Genomic DNA, 13620 nt, shown 5'->3' on the forward strand with positions numbered 1-13620 from the left:
CACAAAGCATTGTGTTCAATAACACAAACATTCATAAGAGTGTTTCTATTCTAGCAAAATTCGTGGGTGATGATAGATGGAATGAAATATCACTTACCTAACAATGAAACATGTGTTATGCAAAAATGCTGGATGATAGAAAGCAAAACTACCAAGACAGGAAAAATTACCCTATTTTTTATTTGAAACAAGCATTTTAAGAGTGATGGGTGTGTGTGTGTGTGTGTGGGGGGGGGGGATGGCAGACAGAAGACAGGAAAGCATGTGAGACATTAATGTTGGGAACTGATAGATAAAGAAAACAAAACAAAAAATACAGCGGAGATCAAATAGTTGTAATACTTACTTTAATATTTTATCCTTTTTTATTGTTACTGTGTAAAACGTTTATTCTTCTTGTATGTAAATGTGCATTTATATGACTATACTTTGGAAATAATGTGTTCTTGGATATATAAATACACTCCATATCTGAAGTAAGTGTTTTGTTTTCACACTTAAAAATCGATTTTATGGTTTCTATAAACCACTTATTTATTTTTTGTTTTTCTTTTTCACCTTTTTCTGTTTTTCCTATGGAGCTGAACCAAACCCCTGTCTCTCTTTTTGTGTGTGTGCACATGGCTATTGGTTTATCACAGACACATTCATTCTCACCACCACACATACAGGCAATTTACTGCACCCATTTTATCTGACCTGCATGTTTTTGTACTGTTGTGTTAAAATTCTGAAGAGAAAAAAAAAAAAATCACTCTATTCACTGAACAGTCAGCCACAATGTATAAGCACATGACTGAGTGCTTTGAGGCCAAGAAATATTACATATTATTCAGTTATTCTAAACAATCTGAAATCACACACACACACACACACACACACACACACACACCTATACACACACACACACACACACACACACACACACACACACATATATATATATATATATATATATATATATATATATATATATATATATATATATATATATATACATACATACATACAGGGTGGGGAAGCAAAATTTACAATGAACATCTAGTTGTTTTTTTCTCAGCAGGCACTACGTCAATTGTTTTGAAAACAAACATACAGGGGTTGGACAAAATAATGGAAACACCTTAAAAAATCAACAAAATATAATTTAATATGGTGTAGGTCCGCCTTTTGCGGCAATTACAGCCTCAATTCTCCGAGGTATTGATTCATACAACTTGTGAATTGTTTCCAAAGGAATTTTAAGCCATTCTTCAGTTAGAATACCCTCCAACTGTTTTACAGATGATGGCGGTGGAAATCAACGTCTTACTTGAATCTCTAAAACTGACCATAAATGCTCAATAATGTTGAGGTCTGGGGACTGTGCCGGCCATACGAGATGCTCAACTTCATTAGAATGTTCCTCATGCCATTCTTTAACAATTCTAGCTGTATGGATTGGGGCATTATCATCTTGAGGTGAAGGTGTTTGCATTATTTTGTCCAACCCCTGTATATTGATGTCATAATCATACCTAACACTATTATCCATACCTTTTCAGAAACTTTTGCCCATATGAGTAATCAGGAAAGCAAATGTCAAAGAGTGTGTGATTTGCTGAATGCACTCGTCACACCAAAGGAGATTTCAAAACTAGTTGGAGTGTCCATAAAGACTGTTTATAATGTAAAGAAGAGAATGACTATGAGCAAAACTATTACGAGAAAGTCTGGAAGATACTATTAAAGAAGAATGGGAGAAGTTGTCACCCGAATATTTGAGGAACACTTGCGCAAGTTTCAGGAAGTGTGTGAAGGCAGTTATTGAGAAAGGAGGACACATAGACTAAAAACATTTTCTATTATGTAAATTTTCTTGTGGTAAATAAATTCTCATGACTTTCAATAAACTAATTGGTCATACACTGTCTTTCAATCCCTGCCTCAAAATATTGTAAATTTTGATCCCCACCCTGTGTATACATATATATATATATATATATATATATATATATATATATATATATATATATATATATATATATATATATATACACATATACATATATATATACATATATATATATATATATATATATATATGTATATATATATATATATATATATATATATATATGTATATAAAATTAATTAGTGTAATTCAGTGAACAAAGGGCGAGGCTAAGCCTAAGCTGAACACTTTGACCTCTGATCACTTAGCACCGCATCAAGAACATCATTTGTCTGTAGCTGATGTTTTATCTATGTTTTGTCTTTGTCTGTTTTATCTGTGTTCAGACACACTGTTGACTTCTCTGGGCTCTTAGGCATCTGGGATGGGCCATCACTGTGGAAATATGGATTGTGCTCAGACCAATCAGTATCCAGGTCTTTTTTTTTTTTTTTTGGAAGAAATAGCAGTTGTGCTCTCTGGACCAAAGCCAAAAGTGTCCATCCAGACTGTTACCAGCAGCAAGTCTGAAAACCAGGATCCATCATGGTCTGGAGTTTTGTCAGTGTCCTTGGCAGAGGTCATTGTACTTCTGTAATGCACCGTTAATGCTGAGACGTACCATGAGGTTTTGGAGAAACACATGCTGCTTTCAGGACGACAACTCTTCCGGGGACACCCATGCATATTTCAAGACACTCTAAAACCACATTGTGTGATGGACCGGCCTGATGCAGTCTCCAGTAGAGAGTGTGTGGAGTATTTTGAAACGAAAAATGCAGTACCAAAGGCGTTGTACTCAACGTCATTAAGACTGATTTGCATGCAGAATGGGACAAAATTACACTTGAAACGTTTCATCACTTGGCGTCTTCTATCCTTAAACAGCTTTTTAAGTGTGAAAAGAAAAGGCAACACCACAGCAGGATACATTTTTTTGTAAAGCGTTGCAGGAATCAAAACTGAAATGACTGTTTATTTTGGTAAAAACGATATATTCCATGTGGTGAAATGTCATATTATGTTTTGTTGCATTGTTTACAGGTCAAAGATACAGTATTTTGTGGCTGCAATAAAGAGAAAGTCTTTTAAGGCACAAAATGTCAATATAACCCACAGTAAGTGCAGCTCTAGCAGCTCAGATTGTATAAGAGAATATACTTACTTATCATTTAAGCGATTGCTCTCATTTTCAAGTCCCCAATAGATATGACTGATTGGTTTGTCAATGATGTGGTGTTTCTAATGAAAAACTAATCAAACCACTTACACTAATGGCTTTCAGTGGAAATGTAACTAAACGTGCAGATAGTCCACAGTGAGAAACTTTTTTGATAACTTATGATTTTAGCTCAAAGTGCAAAAACAGCAATGCAGAGTTAATGTTATTCAGGTGGCAGCTAACTTTGTGAAGGAAAGAAAATGACTGGATCACTGATAAATACTCATACTGCCAGATGGAATGTAGTATGGAACTTTGGCTGCTTTACAGTCTCTGATATTTAGCCCTGTTGATTTTGTGAAGGGCTGGTGCCTGTAGCATCTGTTACCATGACAACCATAGGCGGTATACATGTCTCAGGGTCCTTTTGGTCCTCGGCAAAGAGTGCACAGCTGACTCTGTAGCCCTAAGTCGCTACCTCTTGCTGGTTTTGAAGTAGAGCAATTGAAAGTGTTTTAGAGTGGGGCAGCGATGCGACCATGATTGCTGTTCTTGAGCAGCAGCAGAGGAGCTTGTTGGCATCAGAGACAAAAGCTGTAATCTGGATAAGGCCTTTCAGAGTCAATAGTTTTGGATATGTTTTTCTGTTGGCCAAGTTTGCGAATCAAGGCTGGCACTAAAAAGAAATCTTAACACCGACACTTAAGTCTTTCAAACTCAACAAGCTGTCTGCTTTCTCAAAGAATGACACACTTCTCAAGACGGTTACTGTAATTATAGTAATCTTTTTCAGGTATAAGGAAAGGTCAAATCTTTTAAACTTCAGTTGAACTTTGTCAATTAATTACTTTTATTTTGTAGCTCAGATCTAGTAAACCTCAAAAAACTGCAGACTGCTTTTGAGCTGGTCATTACCAACTCAAACTGTGCACCCAAACGCCTTAGAAAATTACATTTTTATCATCCAAATAGTTTCCAGTTGGCCTACGTCAGTGTGGATTTGTGACGCACAAGGATTGTGCAATGTTCCCAAAAAAGGAAGCGGCTTGGAAACACTTTGGAAGGTTTGCTTTGAGTCTTTCAATAACTGAAAAAAGAAAGAGGGCATGGTATAAAATCAATTTGAGAGTTCAGTTTTGTTTTCAGTTTATTTACCTTACTACTGATATAGGCTGTAGAAGGATGTAGCACATTTCTGAGGTTTACATATAAACTGCCTATAAAATTGGAATAAAATATATTTACCTCTTCTCATGAAATGATTGTGACAATGGGATTCATTCTTGATAAAGTGTAACTGGGACTCTGTGTGTAATCATTGTACCTGATCAAAGGTGATTAGCGATGTGCATAAATAGGAATAAAAACAGGAAAATGTCTGAAAACAAAATTATTCCACCTTTATGGGCAGCAGTGTGTATATAATGGTTAAAGCTTAAAAAATAAGTCAATATTCAATAAAAATAAATTTCCCAAATGTGTGTACAAATTAGTGTCTTGTATCTTATGTGTCTTGTGGGGATTTTTCTGCATATTTGTTTCAACATATTACAGTTTGGGTTTTTTTTTTTTTTTTTGGTACGTTTTGAGTGTACCAGTCTGGTGAGTCACCGTTGAAGAAACTGTTACGTATCTCTTGGTTAAATGTGAAGGGGTCTGTGTGTCAAAAGGGCGCATGGGTTTAGAGCGGATGTTTTCTATGTCTTAGTACTGGGTTGCAAAAAGATTCCAGGTAAGGTCTATTTAATTAAAAGTTAATCAGAATGTAGTACATATTCAGTATTTATTTCATAATATCTGTGACTGGGTTTCATTAAGTAAATCCATGGTATTTCATAAAAGAGTGTCCTATAATCTGTTTTAAATGAAAGAAATGGTATCATATTTTTCTGCTTTAAATGAATGCGTGGCTTAGCAAAACTTAATCTAATGCATGGATTATTTTAGTTAATCCATGCATTAGATGCAATTAAAGTACCTTTTTACTCATTAAATGGTAATCAGAAAAAGGCAAAAGCCACCAGTTAGTTAAGCCTTTATATGGAAATTGCCTGGTTACTGTGATTCAGAAATATGATAATGCCTGTGATCAGAGAGAAAGTGTGTGTTGAACTATGAACTTTACTTTAAAGCAGCAGCTCTTTGCCGTATTAAACAGATATTGCAACTTTAAAAATCAGTGGTGGTATTGGATGTTGATGTTTAATTTTAGCACAGATGAGTCATTGGTGAAATTATTATATCTAAGAGCCTGTTAATCACTTCAGCTGATTTCCTCCTCTGTGAAGCAGAAGATATGTTGAACTTTTTATCCTCCTCATATGCATTACAGTGGAGAAGCAGCCTTTTAATGGAATCAATGCAGACTATTAGTATGAAGGCGTAATTATAAACAGTAACCCTGTAAAGCCTGAACCGTTAAATCATTGACAGAAAATTCCAGTTCTTTTAAACTGGAGCCTTTATTGATCCTTCTGAACAACCCCCCCAGAATTTTTTTTTAAATATCAATTTCCATGCATGAGTTTCAAGTTTGTATTGTATTTGATACATTGGGCCTCAGAGCTCAAATATTATTATTTTTGGACAAACAAAAGCATAATATAACACAAACATGTCTAACAAATTGGTAATTCCTTATCAAAATTGGAAAAGTTCTGCGTCCTTCCTCATTAAAGGTGGGGTGCGAGATGTTTTCCTGGAGCCTTTTTTTATGATATTGCTAAAAATCCCCATTCACACCCTGATTACAACCAATTAATTAAATTTTCTAACACAAAAATAAAAAAATGTAGTCACCTGTGAAACAGCTGGAGCCCAAGCATGAGCCGTCCATGCATACCTTATTCAGTCTCCTCCAACACCCCCACTCTTACAGAACACCCCCATTTATACCTACCTGACTAACGTTACATTCCCTAGTGATTTATGTTGGTGACAAAACAGTTTGCCGGTGAACTTTCCATCCAAATATAGTTAATATAGCCAAGCTCTGGCTCAGGCTTATTTTCCTGTACCAGTGCTCTAAGCCTTTGAGAACGGACGATTCATGCACAAAGAGGGGTACGCATAGAGGGGGGAGGGACAAGTGACAGTTGAATCTGATAGACATATCACCGTTCAATGATTTCGATTGGGCGCTTAAAATGATTGGATGGTGTTTTTTCAGTCCTGTCCGTTCCACAGGTGACTACATTTTTTAATTTTTGTGTTAGAGCATTTTAATAATTGGTTGTAATCACGGTGTGAAGGGGATTTTAAGCAATATAGTAAAAAATGCTCCAGGAAAACATCTCGCACTCCACCTGCAATGACAATCTTGTAGTGCACAGGTGTCAAACATGCGGCCCGGGGGCCAAAACCGGCCTGCCAAAGGTTCCAATCCGGTCCACGGGATGAATGTGCCAAGTGCAAGTTAGGGCATCAAACTCAAAAATAATATCATAATAACCTATAAATAATGACAACACCAATTTTCTCTCTTTGATTTAGTGCAAAAAACCATTAAATTATGAAAATGTTTACATTTACAAACTATCCTTTAACAATAAAATGTGAATAACCTGAACACATATGAACAACCTGAAATGTCTAAAGAAAATTAAGCACAATTTTAACAATTTTCTGCCTGTTACTAAATGTTTTGTGCCTTTGTAGATCTGCTCTGTAAGTGCACATGTATAAATGATAAGTCGAGGCAGAATATTGATAATAAAATTGCACTTATCTTTCTTAACAAATTTCTTTTTTTTCAGGATATTCATATCCTTTTTGTTTGGATAGTTTGTAAATGTAGATATTGGCATAATTGAATGCTATTTTTTTTGCACTAAAACAATTTTGAGTTGTAATTATTTATAGCCTATCATGCTATTATTTTACAGGTTCAGCCCACTTCAAATTAAATTAGGCTGAATGTGGCCCACAGAAAAAATGAGTTTGACACCCCTGTTGTAGTGTCACTGGAAAGGCCTCTTGTGAATGAATTCCTCCCCCTGGTGGATTATCCATGTATTGCATGTATCTAATTGTATACATCAGGTTCTTCAAGAAAAAAATATCACACTGATCATGTAGAGGGCTTCAAAACTCATGTATCAAATACGATACGTTTGGTGTTACAGGGTTAACAACCCATTTACAGAGTTTTGTTTTGGTTTTTTTTAATTAATAAGTCTCTTAATTTTATATCTTTATTCAAAGTTGTTCTCAGAAATAAAATGTCATCAACAGGTATAGCGTCATTCAGTTCATTCCCTTGATTTCATTCCTCTGACATCGCATGGTGTTGGCACGTGTGCATTGACTTTGATTGTGAGGATGAGTCAAGACCACAATCTGGATAGCATCCCCTACAATTATTCATCATGAGCAAGCAGTAATTTCTTCTCTGTCCCCCCCCCCCCCCCCCCCCCCCCCCTCTTTCTTAATCATAATCCTTGCCTCTGGTGCTGGATCACCTCCAGCCACTTGTCCATGTCCTGCTGTCTGCTGCAATCTAATCTGCTTTTACTTTTCCAATGCCTCGTCTGTGGCAGTTCTTACGTCTGTCTCTCACACTCCGCAGAACAATGCTGGCAAAGTGTACGACGATGTTTATTGTGAGGCTACTAATTGTTTGAAAATATTTCAGCACAAAGAGTGATTAGGAAGTCTATTATTGCGCTGACAGGCAAATGAAGAAGTGTATGTATCGTTTCTTATGGTAATTTCTGACTTGTATTTCAGATGACTGGAGCGTAGAAGTGAATTTATTAGAAGGACGATGGGGTTCTATAGGTGAAAGAAAGTACACATGTTTCTAATTAGACAGATAGTTTTCATCTATCAGTGTGACGGACATGCAGAGCACACTAATTTGCCAGTTTAAACAGATGCTTCCTCTAGTTTGAGTCTTGTTTGAGTCCCAACTAAAGGGCAACAGAACTCAGATAAAAGAGGAGATGGGAAAGTGTGCAAAAAGGAAAAGAGATCTGAGAAGTTGGTTACACTAAGAAAACAAACAGAAGAAAGCATCAAAAAGAACAGTTTTTATACACTCTCACTTTTAACTTAATATTGACGTGCACTGACTTCAGACATTTACAAATGAGCAGCTGTCACAAAGTATGATGTATTAATATTTATTTCCATAGTATTGTGTTTCAGGAGAGCTGTACACATAATGCATATCTTTTTTTTTTTTTTTCTTTTTCTTTTTGTACACAAAGCTTATTTTTTGATGAGACTCAGTGTCACAACCAAGCCTCTGGAGAACCAAAATGTCAAATTCCATTACATTCCACAGTTTTCCCTTTGGTTCTTGTTACTAAGACTGTCCTCTGGGTATCACGACCTGCACCTCTTGGTGAATTCTAGTCAATGAACATTGATCATAAATAACATCAGACAAGCATGCACATTCACACAGCCTCTGGAACAAAAGACATTTATTAAGACAACAAAGTCAAGTGGCTGAAAGCCTTAAAGGAAGCAATGCCATTTCAGTCACCAATTCCCAATTACGTTCTACAAAACTTTCTTTTCCGTGTCGTCCAATTTAATCAGGTGCCTCTTTACACCAGAAAAATAATAAAACATTACCATATTTCTTTTTTTTTTTTTTTTTTTACACAAGAGTCACTTATGATATAAGAAACACACTCAGATGCCACATTTGATAAATATTAACATTAGCAACACTTTAATGAACGCCTTGCAGAATCGATGTGGGCAAACAGAAACTTTACTGACTGTGGCCAGTTACTTGGCTATTGAGGGTAAATATTTATTAGGTGAAAAGGGGTTTGTGCTTTGCAAATGGTTTGAATTGCTGGTTCTCTAATGTTTTCCATAGTTTTAAGTGTGTACATTGTTTTTTTTCTTTGTAAACACAACAGGAGGTGCATAGAAAAATGTGTTTCACTTTTTCAGTGGTCAGTCTGTTTTTTCCTTATGGCAGTAAGGGCAGTCAGTTATGTTCCCAATGCTCACCTTTTTTTTTTTTTTTTCACATAAATATAACAGTGATGCGTCCTTATTTTATGCTCAAGTGTGAGCTAATGTTGCGATTCCATTACTTAAGCTAAATATTGTCGCAAAACACAACTAGGCAGATAGATAAAACGAAAAGAAGAGAATAACACAGTCATATGTGAGTCCTGTGTCTGCATTCATTTTATAAACCATAGGATTCCAGATGTTTACCGAGTTGGTTTCTACTGGATAAACACTATCCTCTAGCCATTTATTTGTCATAATATTTTGTAATACTTATTGAAAATTTGCCTCAACATATATCTTGCTTACTGTATCTTTACCTGTTTTGATAGCGTTGCCCTCTCTTGACATGTGATTTAATTACTAAGTTCTGTGATTTGTCAATATCTTGCGATCTGTGTGGTTGTGCTGAATACACAGTACCAGTTATCAAAATAAAGCAGCTGTGTGAAACAGCTAATAAATGCCACGGTGCTGAGAGAACAGAAATCTCTTGGTAAAAAAAAAGACAGGATCTAAGTCTCCCAAGCCCATAAATACAAGGGAATGTCTCTTAGTAGATTGTGCTTGAAGGCTAGACAGGGTGCAAGCAACAGCATATTGACATTTGGGAGTGTGTCAACTCATTTGAGTACAGCACTCAGAATGATTAGCCTCACCACACTCACAGACCTTAGTGTTTCTCCTCCTCCAAATGAAAACAGTGTGACACCCTTCACTACTCACTGTGTTTATGTTGAAGGCAGAATTGTATTGACATCCATAAATTTGCTTTGTCAACTGACACTTAGCATACAGTTTAAAGATGTTAGAAATGTTTCACTGTGATAGATTTCCAGCTCAAAAATGTGAAGAAGCTCACAAAACGCTTCCCTTAATGCTACAAAATAGATTCAAACTATGCTTTTATCTGCTTCTATTACCTTTGGATTTACCCAAAAGTCATATTCTGCAAAAATGAAGTTAATAATACTTGAAAGGTGGATTAGAACCCTTTTGTTCAGAAGAACATATTAAAACTGCCATCTTTTCAGTATGAAAACAAGATTCATCACAGGATTTGGAGGTTATAATAACAGACTGTGTTAAAGCCCGGTGAGATATTGCTCCAAAAGACTAAAGCTGTGAGTTGATGCTGCTGTGCCAAGTTGAAATGACAGGACAGAACATTTTAATTATGCGCTGAAAAACAGCGCACATACCCTTTAAGCTGCCCGACAAGGTGTCACATTCAGTAGAATGCAGAAGTGGTAAGTAAGAGTGTGGACAGTGTGCATAGGGAACATAAATGAACATAGTTACATAACATTGCTGTGGGGTGTATAGAAAGAAAACACAAAGGGGAAAAAGACAATATTTGTTCTTCTGCTTCGGCAATTGAGCCCCCTGCCTGAGGTCTGCATGTGAACGTCTGTGCGATGCTGCAGAGGACATTTTTTATAGATGAATGTCCTGAATACATAAAAAGAAGCAGTATGGAGGCAAACAGGGTTTTCAGAATGGGGTAGTTTTAATAGAAAATATGGCACTTGCCGTAATATTTTATAATTGACACTACTGTATAATCTGTAAGGCAGTACTTTTGAATGAAAAGAAGACCCTTAAGAAGTAGATCTTCCAAAGGGTAATAACTTTACATAGTGAATACACCTAACTACTCTAGTTATGCCGATGTCTTTGGTTTGAATATAGGTCTTTGTTCTGTAAGTGCATCTAAAACAATTCTCCAGTTTTTACTTTACACCACTGTGATGTTACTTCTGGAGTTTGTACTAATTCAGATCTCTGTTCCCTGAAGCTACCTGGATGCCACTTCTGCTTCTTAAGTGGTGGTCCTCATCTTAATTTCTTCTTTGCAATAAACACTTAATGTGCCTCTGCTTTCCACAATATTTTTCACCACAAAGGTCATTGTTTACCTGCTATGAATATTTATAATGTCACATAATTTTGCATCTGTTACCCTTCTTGATCTATGGCTTTGCACCTTCTTTTCCTTTAATAAGAAGACAACAATAATCTACAATGGAATTTAAATGAAAATTGCTGAAATTCCTTTTAATCTGTGCCATAATTCACAATCTATACAATTCGAAGTTAATATTGTTGTGGAATTTTGCTCAAGGTTTCTCTTCATGAGCAATAGTCCAACACTGGAAAGCTAATGTATTCACAGTGATGCAGTGAAGTCGAAGCAGGGGATCTGGGAGGCTGTTTTAGATGCACTTTGCAACTGTAGAGAATTACTGGATAAGGAGGTTAAGCATAGTCCAATAATAAACTGTCGATTGTGTGGGGATGTTGAAGTTCAATTGCATGATGAAAACACATTTTGTATACATCACCAATAGAAATATAACAGTTATAAACCACACTAACACTAATTTACAAAATACCCCTTTACGATGTCTTCATACTCCCTTTATATGGCAGCTATTTAATTTCCGACAATTATAACACTACATAATGCTCGATAGGCACCCTGAGATGGGAATACAGATGAGCTTGATGAATTATCTACATCGTTCAAAACACAAGTCACTTAAAAGGCAATGAATGTCACTCTTCTGTCAAATTAAACACAACAAATTGACAACAACTCCTGACACTTCTGCTGATGTGTGCTTTTTCTTTCTTCTTTTTCTTTTTTTTTTGTTTTTAAAGACTGTAAGCATCAAAATATGTCAGAAATGTAGTTTTTTATTAGAAAATCAACTCCATTAAGATCAACTACATATGAAATCAAAGCCTAAAAATTGCAACTGTATAAGGCTTAACACTCAAACGTTGGAAAAATAGCCGCTGTATATGATGCAGGAAGAAGAGGAACCTATTTATACTGTTGCTCGTTGTATATTTTTGACCTTTTTTTTTCCACTTGGGCGGAAGATTTCGTCTTTTATGAGGCAGCTGAATGTGTGAAATCATTCAATGTTTTTTGTTACTCTGTGGCTCTGAGATAGGAAGTACATTGTGGCGTCTGAAATACTTGGGTTTGATCATTTTAAGTCAATCAGACAGAACCTGCGATCTTCCATGTCAGAAAGCAAAGTATTAGAAAGCCATTCATGCTATTGAATGCTAATGAAAAACTATTGCACTGCAGACTTTTTAATACGTTGACATCAGTGTGGGCTTTTGTTTGTCAGATTGTTCTGTACTTTCAACATTATCTATCTCAAACCATTCATTGGAAGCTGAAAATAAATGTATTTTGTTTTTCTTGTCTGGGATGCGTTGATTAATATGTTCAGTAGTCATCAACAGCAAACACATTAAGTAAAATCACAGTAATCATTTTTTCTCTTCCAGGCAAAATAAAAGGGTTTCAACCTGTAATAGTGACTTGCCTGATCAATATATTCTTTTTACATTCATGTCCCTTAAAAGGTGGACTGCTTACCATTCACTGAGTTTAAGATATGCAAAGCAGATCTGAATCCAAGCCTCATCAAATTGCTTTTAGAAACACTGGAATAAAAGCATGGACGATACAAAGGTGGGGATATGTTTGTATTCGTCAAAGATACTGACAATATCCCAAAGGTTACTAATCTGATCTTTTACATTTAAATACACAAAATTGGACCTGGAAATACCCTAAATCAATATACAGTCCGTGTATCATTCATTCTTTTCATATTCAATTGAGAATCAACAATCGGAAAACGAAAAAATGACTCATTTCATTATTCGTGTACAATTCAAAAACTAAAAATAAAAAAAACAGTTGTTTTCCATTATTTTGACTGAATGCATAAATTAAAAATTGGAAATAAACAAATAGACTTAATGTGGGGTTTCATATTGACATTTTTGATATCCAATTTTGTATGATCGAAGTTACTGACTTCTTCGTGTGATCATAATAATACTAATGTGACACCCCCGTTCTTTCTTTCTTTTTCTTTCTTTCTTTCTTTCTTTCTTTCTTATTTTTTATTCTTTTTTTTTTTTTTTTTTTTTTTTTTTTTCAGTTGTCATGTCGTCCTCCCCTTTTTCCACCAAACTGGTTCCTGGGCCAGATTTTGCTTAATAAACTTGAGAAAAAAAAAACAAAAACAAAAAACTTAAAACCTGACATTTAGTCCATTTGCTTATTTACGATTTTTTATTTGTGCATTCAATCAAAAGAATGAAAAACTCGTTTTTTGATTTTTGATTTGTAAATGAATAATGAAATGAGTCATTTTTTCATTTTCCGATTGTTGATTCTTGATTGAAAATGAAAAGAACGAATATACGAATATATGTATATATATATATATATATATATATATATATATATATATATATATATATATATATATATATATATATATATATATGTCCTAAAATTGAACACACTAAAGATCTTGTGTTGCTCTTTTCACAAATCAGTGCATTGTTGATTTAGGCTCATTTTGAGACATTGTTTCCATATTTAGTCAAACTACATCTGTGGCATTTTGCATATTCATTTATTGTTTGATATCTTGAAAAGTCTAAGCACTAGGCCATTCATTAAAACTAGGAAATTAATGTTTATTTTACCAATATAGGTTAA

This window comes from Sphaeramia orbicularis, chromosome 14 (assembly GCF_902148855.1).
Source record: "Sphaeramia orbicularis chromosome 14, fSphaOr1.1, whole genome shotgun sequence".
Lineage (NCBI taxonomy): Eukaryota > Metazoa > Chordata > Actinopteri > Kurtiformes > Apogonidae > Sphaeramia > Sphaeramia orbicularis.